The sequence below is a fragment of the Squalius cephalus genome (assembly GCF_949319135.1).
Source record: "Squalius cephalus genome assembly, chromosome: 10".
In the NCBI taxonomy this organism is placed as follows: domain Eukaryota; kingdom Metazoa; phylum Chordata; class Actinopteri; order Cypriniformes; family Leuciscidae; genus Squalius; species Squalius cephalus.
The window spans coordinates 8,877,186-8,888,447 of NC_137131.1; positions in this window are offsets into that span (position 1 = coordinate 8,877,186).

Sequence of the window (11,262 nt, forward strand, 5' to 3'; positions counted from 1 at the left end):
AGGCTTTTGCATCTGAAGACTTCATATATAAACTTAGAAGTTACCGGCCAATGTGTGACACCGTTTCATATACTCGCCAACGCAGATTTTATATATATATATATATATATATATATATATATATATATATATATATATATATATATATATAAAATACAATTAATTAATATAGCAAAGCCAGTTGAGAACCACTGTGTTAAGTGACAAGTAAAGAAACTGAAATAACATTAAACTTATGAATTTAGTCCAACCTTCCCCTCTTGCAATGTCACTGGTAATTTATTTGTAGCTTAATACTGATGGACAAAGGTCTCCATTTCAGCTCGGAGACACTGAAACAGGTTTATCTATGCGGGTTATTAACCTTGACCCACTGCAAATACGCTGCACTTCCAGGGGCCTCCGGTCCCATGCCATACATTTTTATGCCCTTAAGAAGTTCGCCCCTGCAACAGCTACAGTACAGGCTGTCCCATCGCTCAAAGCGCTTTAAACTCATCTTAATTGTCACATGGGAGCCGGCGACGGGCACCTTAATTGATCTGACCTTTAGCTGCGCTTTTTAATTTCCAATCCGCCTTTCATTGTTCCATCTGCCACTTTTAAAACGACATCTGGTTAACTGTACTTTTCCGGGTGATATCTGTTCGGTTATTTTTAAAACTTAATGTATGCTTCAACAGATGTTAGTTTTTATAGACTAGGAGTAAAACTGTGCTCAGATATATTCGCAGTGTCTGCAATAGTTCCCCCAGCAATTCAAATATTGACACCAGGAATTACAAGCCTCTTGGCCGCCAGTGAACTCCACTATTATGTGGAGGCTTCTTATTTTGCAGCCTATTAGCAAACATCAATTCAAGCTGTATTTTCTCTCATCATATGGCATAAATAAAACATAAGCCTGCAGTTTATAAAACGATAAACATTATTTTGCAGCCGAGGACTCATTTTTACAAATATGACTGCTGTCAGCAATAAAAGAAGACAATTTGCTTGAATAAAAAAACACATACAGATGCCTTTGGAAAACAGATTAAAATATGCTTACTGTAAAACAATTGTGTTGTCTATTGGAAGGTCATACGGCAGCATATCATAATGGGGGCCAGTCATGTACAGTTAAGTCCTAGAGGCGTTCCAAGGATTATTGTTGTGAATGTATAAATAAGCCATACTGCCTTAAAGCTTTTTCATCTTTTGGCGCACTACTGTAAATAAGATGTAACTACAATCACATCTCTAAATAACATCTCTTCAAACGATTATCTTCAGTGGTCACACGGTTACATTATATGATTTTCCTTTATACAGAATGTTTATTTACTTACTGTATTATTATCTGTTGTAATATTTTGGTTTGTGGTCTAAAAAATGTGTCCATTTTTAATGGTCTGGCCAGTGAAAATATTGGCAGTGCAAGAAAAAAAAAATACATTAGCAATAAATAGTTTTGATGCAACACAATTAGTTGCCTTTGATTAGTAGCAACGTATAATGTATCATTTTTACAAGTAAAATTCCACAACACAAATAACCTTTCAGCATGTCAGATATTAAAACGAATCTCACTATCTCTATAATGAAACCATACAAGTGAAGAGATGAAAAGTCAGTGCCTGGGTTCCACAAACTCTCTTTCACATCCTCACACGACAACTTGTCGATTTTTACATCCCTGCTTGAGAACTTAATTGTCTGCCTTTACATTTTCCAATAGATAAATTTCCTAAAGCATTATATTATCACGGAGATGACTGTACCTTCAGGGGTGTTAAATTAATGGCATATAATTGACTAATTAAATGCTTATTGATTAGCAAGTTCCTAGGTGATGAGGATGCAGGAAATGGCTACTTTTACGCATGAAAAAGTGCCCATTTTATTCCAGTCTCCATCCCAGGAGTACCGGAGGCCATGGACAACAGATTTTGTGTGAAGAACGGAGACCTTCTGACATCAGTTTGGTTTTCTCATATTTAGATTAAAAAATATTTCACCCAAAAATAAAAATTGTCAGCATTTACTCACCATCATAGTCCCAAACACTTTTCACTTTGGAAAAATAATTCAATTACAATGAATGAGGCAGTGTTGGGGAAAGTTACTTACAAAACTAATGTTACAATATTGTTTTACTTTCTAAAAAAGTAACACATTATGTTACTTAGTTACTTTTTATGGAAAGTAATGCATTACGCTACTTTTTAGTAACTAGTTTTTGCGTTACTTTTTTCTCACCTGGGCTGGGTTTGTTTTTTGGCAAATGTAAAGGTCCTGTCACATCAAAAGTGAAGTGAATAAGCGTCAAGCTGAAGGAAATGCATATTCATGCCTCAGATATTTTGTTGTAAATATAAAAGTAATTTGTTACTTTACTCGCTACTTGAAAAAGTAATGTAATAACATAACTCAAGTTAACTCACACAGTAACTATATGCATTACATGAGTGACGTCATGACTTAACAAAATTTAAGTCATCATTTACTAATAATCCTCCTTCTAGTGATCTGTTAACCGGATCATTAAGTCATGACAAGTTGAGTCCCATCAACAGGGCAAATATTTGAATAGGCCTGAGTATGTTGCTTTCGGTTAAAACCGCTCAAACATGCATTTTAGTCTAAGACTAGGCTTAAGCCTTGTCTCTGAAACCAGGGGTTAATGTTCTACTTTTCACAAGATTCTCACACAAAAGACATGATGATCAGAAAATAACAAGTTTCATTTTTGTGTGAACTATTCCTTTAATCTGAAAAACATCTTTCTGTACTATATTAGACTTGGGATGTTACCGTCTACAAATTGCAAAGCGGTATTGGTCATGGCCTCTTTTCCCTGACATAAATGTAAATACAGAACAGGTTAATTCCCTACGAGGTCCGTGTGTTTGTGTGTGTTTGTATTTTAGAGCAGAGAGACTTTGACATGTTTCCTTGCTCAAGGTCAGAACAGCAGCACTCTCCAGCCACTGATGGACACACGTGGTCCCTCCAGAGCGCGTTTGCTTGTGTGCGTGTTCACCCCAGAACATCTGTTCACCACCAGCCCTGACCGCTCTGATCTGACACCACCCTCGGCTTGATCGTACCACCCAATTCCCTCTCCGGGGCCAGATGGCGGCCTGCTCCCTCCTTTATACCCCTTCTAGCTCTCTCCTTCCCTTTCTCTCTCTTACCGGAGCTGCTTCTGCAATACCCGTTCAGCCACCCGCCCCACAGGTATCGCCCCAGGCTCGGGCCCTGCCACTCACTGTTGACCAGCCTCTGGTGGCTTCATTGGTCCCTCCTGTCAAAAGACAAATTGTTCGACAGCCTGAGCTTTTATGAATTCAGCCCTGAGGTCTAGGGCTCGGGAAAATAGGTTAAGGAAAATCCTTGGCCCGAGCTATCCAACTTTGAGTGGGAAGTCGAGGTTTTCAGAAAAGTTGAGTTTAAGCAGTTAGAAGTCAACAATGAACGCTGAAGTTAATCACTTCAATTTGGCTACTAAATGTGCCGCAAGAACAGCGAGTCACCATGTCAAATGCTGGGGGAACTGTTGCAGACACTGCGAATATATTTGAAGACAGTTTTGCTCCTAGTCTACTAACATCTGTTGAAGCATACATTACGTTTTAAAAAATAAAGTAAAATCAATCAAATCGATTTATTCAGGTGTTTTCAGGAGCTTTCAGCAGTGGGTGAAATAAAACATATTGGTGGGAATTCAATAACAATGGTTTTAGTTGAATGTCTGAATGCTCTGTTTGCATTGAAATATCCAATCTGATAGAAGAATTTTGCAAATAAGATAATAGCTCAATCATGGGCAAAGATTTTGTGCTAGATGTAAATTTCACAAACTTTACAGGGAAACCAATGTAATGGCAACTTGATTGTATATATATACACAAGTTATAAAGCTATAATCTTCTCCATCACTGGATGTGATCAACAGAGAAAGGCACAAAAACATATTTTTAATACATTTCTCTTTACCGCCCGCTTTCCACAGGCTTAAAAAGTACAAATTTACAAAAATAACCATTTAAATGAATGGCGAAGCCAAGGAATGGCAAATTTATATATGGTGCAGTGATATTTCTGGGTATATTAAACGGGACCGCAGGTACTGAATTTAGTGAAAAGCAAATGGACAGGAGGACAAATTCACTTAACGGTTGTGCCACTTTTGGTATTCAAGCGCAAACTTAGGATGTTCACACTTGTAGTTTGTTCCTATATTTTGCGCGTGTTGGGCTAAATGTGCTCGCTGTATGTGCGTACATGCCGTTTTTTTAACCAGCTGAAAACTCACGAAGAGCTTATAAAAGGGACGGCGGTTCCGATGCCTGTACTGGACTGTAATGGACAACATAGCTCCTATGACGAGAAGAACCATGTATGCTTGAGCATTCTGTCCATTTTAGGGTCGCATTTTGACATCACATCCTATTTTTGGGTTGTTTATATATCTTGGTCCATATTGCATTCATATTTCAGTCGAACCACACCAGAGTGCGTTTGGAAGCGGACAACGGTGGGTCTTGGTCTGCTTGTTTGGTGTGCACCAAAGTTTACACTTGTTCAAATAAACAGAGCAATCGCTCCAGAGTTTTATTTAATCGAACCAAACCTGCCAAGTGTAAACACAACCTCAAACACCAAAAGTGGTACAACAGTGAATTTGTCCCATTACTGGAGAAGAACCAGTCTACTACTGAAGAAATGCACCTTAAAAATATATCTGCAATATTCACAAAATTAGTCATAAACAAGCAAATAAAAGATTTGCAAAAGCATCAACTTAATTTAACACTTGCAATACAATTTTAATCATCATTCAGTGTTAGAGTTCTCAGTTTGTGGTTGCCGTCTACAACAAGAAATGACTCTTGAATCACCTATAGCCAGTGAACATTCAGACGCACCCACAGGGAGAAGACTTTCTCAAAAGACTTTAATTCTGGATCTCAATAGCGTAGTAACCCAAAAACACACACAGTTCCTGCAAGCAGCCTGTGCGCTAGGTGCTTTCCGGAAGTACACATGTAGCCAAAGGCATTCGAAAAGCTGAGGGAATTTTGGTCCAATGCCCTCTTTTAAATGCTCTGCTAACCACAGATGAGGCACAGAAAAAGAGAGAGGATCATTAAGTGGCAACAACATGAATCTTTTTTAATTACTCATCCCTGCCTTAGTCGTTAACGAGAGGGGGAGACTCCACTGATAATCCGTGTAATTGGACAATGGGCCTCTCTCATTCAATTATTGACCACTGGCTCTGTTAGTGCACTGATATCTTCCTTTGCTTGTTAAGACCATGGGACGGTTTAATCTACTGTAAGGACTATATATCTTTATTTCACCTATATAGACACAGCACACTGGTTCACTGTACACATATGCAGTAAATAGAGTATGCGTATGAGTCGATAAATTCCTTGCGTTACATGTATGGTGAAATAACCAATAACATCCACAAATAGCATACATGATCAAATTAATTCACAAAGGGGCAATTTGAATTAAATCTTGCACTGATGCAACCCAAATGCATTGATGGTTTCATTGGCAATGCAGAGCCAATGTTAATTAACCCTGTACTTACAAAATCCACACCCTCAGCTACAGCCATTCTCATAACTATTCCCAAATATGACCCTTTTAATTGCTACAATTAATGCACTCGAATGAATATTTCGCTGGCAAAAAATAGTCATTTTCAAATCAACAGCTTTTTCAAATCATTCCACATAAATACAGATAAATACACTAATGTTCCTTTGGAAGTCAATGTGGCATGAAAATGATTCCAGTGTGCCTCCGCAGAGAAAGAGGAATATGGCTTTGGTTAATGAAAGCCTTCCCTTAAAACACTTTATGAAAAAGGCTTACATTTAGGTCGATGATACATTTGTATGCTATACACAAATACCTTTTCAGTTAGAAAAGAATCATTGTGAGACCCTAAATTATACCATTTTCTTTTAGCACACACCATTTGTGAATTTTAAAGCACTAAGACGATGTATCTGGAACAATAGGTGATAATTTATGTGGATCATCAATGCACTGCTTTAGGGCCACATCAACAAGCTCTGTTCTTTGCAAAGACAAAAGAGTATTTTTTCTAGAAACCGTAGAATGTAAGAATACAAAACTTGTCTTTAAAACTAAAATAAGATATAAGATGTAATAAAGACTCATCATTACTGCTGGCAATTTATTGATTTTAACAATGCAATAGGCTCAAATAATGTATCTAGTAAAAGCTATTCTCGGAGCACAGCGTAATCAACAGATTGTTAGACATGCATTTTCTGGGCCTATGACAACGCCTGATATATGGGGTCGATGAGAGTGTTCCTAATCCATCCATTGCTACAATTTATTAACTTATTATAATTGTATACACAAACATTGTAGTGATTTAGGTGACACAGTGGAAAGATGAAATCCGTTTATATTAAAAGGGGTGCTCACCCCTGAAACACAGAGCTGGCAACACCTTTCAACGGCTGCTTTTAACAACATGGTTATTGTTTTATTGATCAGGATTTTATTACATATTTGACACCCGTGTTATGTGTTAATCGAACGGCGTATAATTTTCTGACACATATTTTACGAGATTACGACCGCAATTAATTTAATAACCATTATTTTTTTGCACTTTTCTGTCTGAGCGTGGTTTGTGCTGGAGTGGACCGTTTGTCTTGTGGGTATTGTCAGTCATGTGCGCGCTCTCTCGGCGGGATAGTGCATGACCTGAACGGAAGGGACGGAAATGGCCGACGGTGCACGGATCACAAACTCACCTCTACTCCTCTGTTCTCGCTCAGCCTCCTATCCTTTTGTTCCGGGGAGTGATATCACTATTAGTGGGGCCATTCATTGACGTATAATTCCACCGCTCTACACTGAAATGTTCCCATCTTTGCACTTGTATACTTTGGTAATGTCACATTTTTCAGCGAAGGACGAGTTAACCTATAGGATGAAAGAAGAAAATTTGTCACAAGAGCAAAAAGTAGCATTGATGAAATTAATTACAGCACTTTTCTTGCACCTGTGCTACAGTTATTGAAAACTAACACACAATATCAGTTCTGAAAAGCATAGTGCTGTGTGCTGAAGTAGAAATAAAGCAAAAAAACTGAATTCACACAAAACAAGAGACGAATCAGCATGTGCTCTCATGTATATCTCAAGAGTACATTTGCTGAAGGTGGCAAAAACTGTATCAGAACTATTAATTAATTTGTTCATCTCATTCTCCATAATTGAAAGATCTTATTAGCCCAGATAATAAAGGCTCTGATAACTCTCCCACCTGAACATACAGACGGAACTCTGTGGACCTCATACTCTTAAGTGGCCTTGTCAGCAAATGTATTATTTGGCACAGAGCAATAGCTAAGAACAGTTTGTCAAACTCATTTTCTGTCTTTTTGAAATATTCACAGCGACTATGCTGTGCAATAACCAGCTTCAAGACCTTGAGTGCCCAAAGGTCTCTTCGAACAACTGTAGAATAATTGTTCTCCACAGGTATTTTGAAGTCCAAATTGCTTAATAATCATAAATTTAAAGTCAAAATACGGTAGTATAAATAAAGGCAGAGTCCATAGATGCCATTGGGCATATTATTCACTCAACAAAGGCATTTGTAGTCATAAATCTGTCACATCTCCAAAATTAAAATCTGAATGTTATTGCAAATCTAAGATGGAATACACATACAGTAACATACCATTTCCTCTATCTTGCCACAATGCTAAATGTAATTAGTAAATAAAGAACCAAAACAATGTAAAAAGGCACATTTTCAGATGCACACTCACTTTGAAATCATTTTGGAAGTTTCAGCAGATTTGTTTGTTTTACAGTAACAAATTTTGTAACTTTTAATTACTAGCTATGAGTGAAGTATTCTCAGTGTGATTTTAAGGTTGGCATAAAACGGAAGTTGCAATAGTTTTTTCTTCCCAATATATTGTAACGTATAGGCCTATCCAAGTGAAAAGGCTTCTTGAACAAAAAAATGTATTCCGAAACTTGATTTTGTCCATCGGGAATTGATTGGATCATTGTGATTTGCTATATGATCTCATGTGAGTGACAGATTTGTCCAGCCCTCGCGCCAGTAATCATGTCACCCGAGGAAAGATGTCTCTGCAAGAGCAAGGGGAAGTTTTTTTGATTAAAGATTATGAGGGCACATGAATTTTAAAAAATAAATAAATGATGATGTGCATGGATAAATACTGCAATATGCCATAAAAAATGAAAATTGTCCATTTTGATTTCATGGTAAACACAATGTGTTTAACTGTATTCCACAGATTTTTTTCCCCAATATCCCCATAAAATGCGTAAAAAGTTTGCAGACTCTGCCTGGTCCTGAATATTTGTACAGAATAGGCTGAATGGCATCATGACCTCCTCTTAATTCCCATATCAGTTTGAACATTTGACAACAAGCAAGCAGTTGGTTACACTGCACTGTTAAAATCATTTAATGAACAATTTGGCACATAGGCGCCACCATTAAAAGCACATTTGAGCACAACAGTCCAAGGTAAGACATCAAACAGACCCAGGAACACAATAAAACACTCACTATTGGAAAACGCCAATCAATGAATACCAGCTGTTGTGAACGTTTACATTGCACTAGAGGGTCTTTTACTCTGTTTTGTAGTTGTGGTATTCAGTCTACCTTGAGCGATGAGTATTTGAGACATATCACATTAAAAGATACAGGGGGATATGCTTCAGATTTGTCCCAATTAACCTTGTAATAAGATGTATCAAAGGCCTTATTAATGATGGTAATGAGAGAGATGAATTGACAGTGTTTAAAAACAGTGCTGTGTGAAGATAAGCCTGCAGCACTAGTAGACTGAGGGAGACCAGACTCATGAAAATGTAGGACAAAAGAGATCCTTACAAGCAAGGACACACACACATAGATGGAGAGAGAAAATACAAGGCTAGCATTGTGTTACCCTTGACTCTTAAAGTATATATGAATCAAGGAGCTTATTATCTGGTTGACACCATAAAAGAGTTGTTCCCTCCTCAGCACTACTTAGGGCTCACCTCATAATGTGCCTGCGCTTAAACCCAATCATAATCCGTCTTACGCAATAACAACAAGACAATACTTTACTGAGAATGTCTGATGTCATATCATAATTGCACTAATGGTAAAAGCTCTCGTTGCAAAAAAAAAAAATCAAATGTGCATTTTAATTCGTATGGTCAAATGTTTTCTGCTGATGACTGGCATAGTATTTCTTTCATCAAAAAGAACAGGAATGCCATAATGAAGACAAGAAAAAAAAAAAAAAAAGAATATATGGAATTTGGATTATGGAAGTCCAATAATATAAAAATAAGTTAAAAAGGAAAATGTGACTGCAAAGTGTCTAAGCAGGTTAATATAATCTGCTCCTCAGACTGGAATATCTATATTCTACTAGAATATCCATTTAGTGCCAAGACAATATTGCCAGGAATATCAATAATTCAAAAATATTCATCAAAGATGATCATTTTGACTTTGACATCTAATTAAATAAAAAACAGAGAGTCAAATAGTCTGCCTTCAACCAATGTGGGGCTATCAGTTAATAGAAAAAAAATCTATTTAGTCATTTACTGGGTTGAATAACTTCAAGGGTTTTCCGATCCCCTCTTGGATCACCCTGGGAATTCCCAAGTGAAGCCATCGCCTTAGGAAACCTTCACTTTCTTTGTTTGAGAGAGAATCCCCAAAAGATTTAAGTCATATACTGTTTAACTTCACCAAATCCAATTTCCTCCTTTTCTCATATTCCTGCTATATTTTGCAGTATTGTGAGGTCATTTATCTGTAGTCTTAATTGGAAATTCTGATATCTATTTTGATTGTCCTTGGGAGGGATATTTCTTTGTCATTTTCACTGGAATATGCTGGTATGATGGCCTGGTCAAGTAGCTGTCCTCCCGATAGAAGCTGACAAAAGCGAATAATACAAGGGAGATTTATTGGCATTATTAGCAGCCTGATGTCATCATAACCTTGTTTTAAAATTGAAGAATTATCCGTGTTAGATACAACTGTCAAGAACAACTAGAAACTTAAAACTGAGGTGTGGAATTTAAACTTGTTCAGATATTTCTCTTTTGCATTTTGTGATGCAAATGCTGCAGAAATTACACTCTTCAGCTTTAAAAATCCTTCAAGTCTCGTTCGTTTTACTCAAATCAATCCATGAGAGTCTTAAGTATGAGTCTATCAGTCATTCTGTTTCAACTCATCCATCAAGATGTAAATCTTGGAGCTCAGTGTCTGTGTATGGGGGATGGGAAGCTATATTTATCATTCAATTTAAAGCAGCAAGATTTTTCTCCTTTTATACAAATGAATTAATCTATTTTTGTCATTACGCATAATGTATTTCATTACTGGAGGATAAAAGAGGGGTTAACTCATAAATAATTTAGAGGAAGGGAATCAGGTTGCAGTATAATTAATTATCAACTGGATTTAGAATATGACTCCATGGAAGATCATTTTATCTGTCTTTGTCTCAAGGTAAGAAGGAAATATTATGTATTATGAGCAATATTCCAACATATCCAACATTTTACAATGTAAAATATATGCAAAAAAGCAAACAAATATATGCATTGCATGTTGTCCTCATGATATATGGCAAAGGTACGCTATAGTTGTGTGCGAAATCACCCCCTATACCTTCATTCACTATTCCCAACATCATTCGGCACCACCCTCACAGTGCATTATGGGTATTCTTTAGTCATTGAGTGTACATCAGTTGTACACTCGTTATTGCGGTGCATTATGGGATTGAAAGAGTGCACTCGATAACGTCCACTACGGTTTCGGACACCACTACAAATTGCTGTCCCTTCAAATAAGGGTATAGTTTGATTTCAGACACAGCCTATGGAACTTTTGGCCCTCTAATAGTTAAAAAACAAAACTGCATACATTTTGGTTGTGCGTCGGCACTGCGTGTATGACCCTTCACAATAGATAATGCCTTACAATAACTCTGTAAGAGAGCTACACACAGTATGGCAATTTATGTTCAATGCCTTACTCACCTGTTGAGTAATAAAAACGCGTCGATCCGAAAAGCCAAGCCAATGTTGATTCTCGTTTTATTACAAGCTCTGTCACATTCTCTTTTTGCCAGCAGACTCTCCTCGGTTTTGCATTTCCTTAAAACAGGTGATTCCCAGAGGTTTGAGATTTAGCGT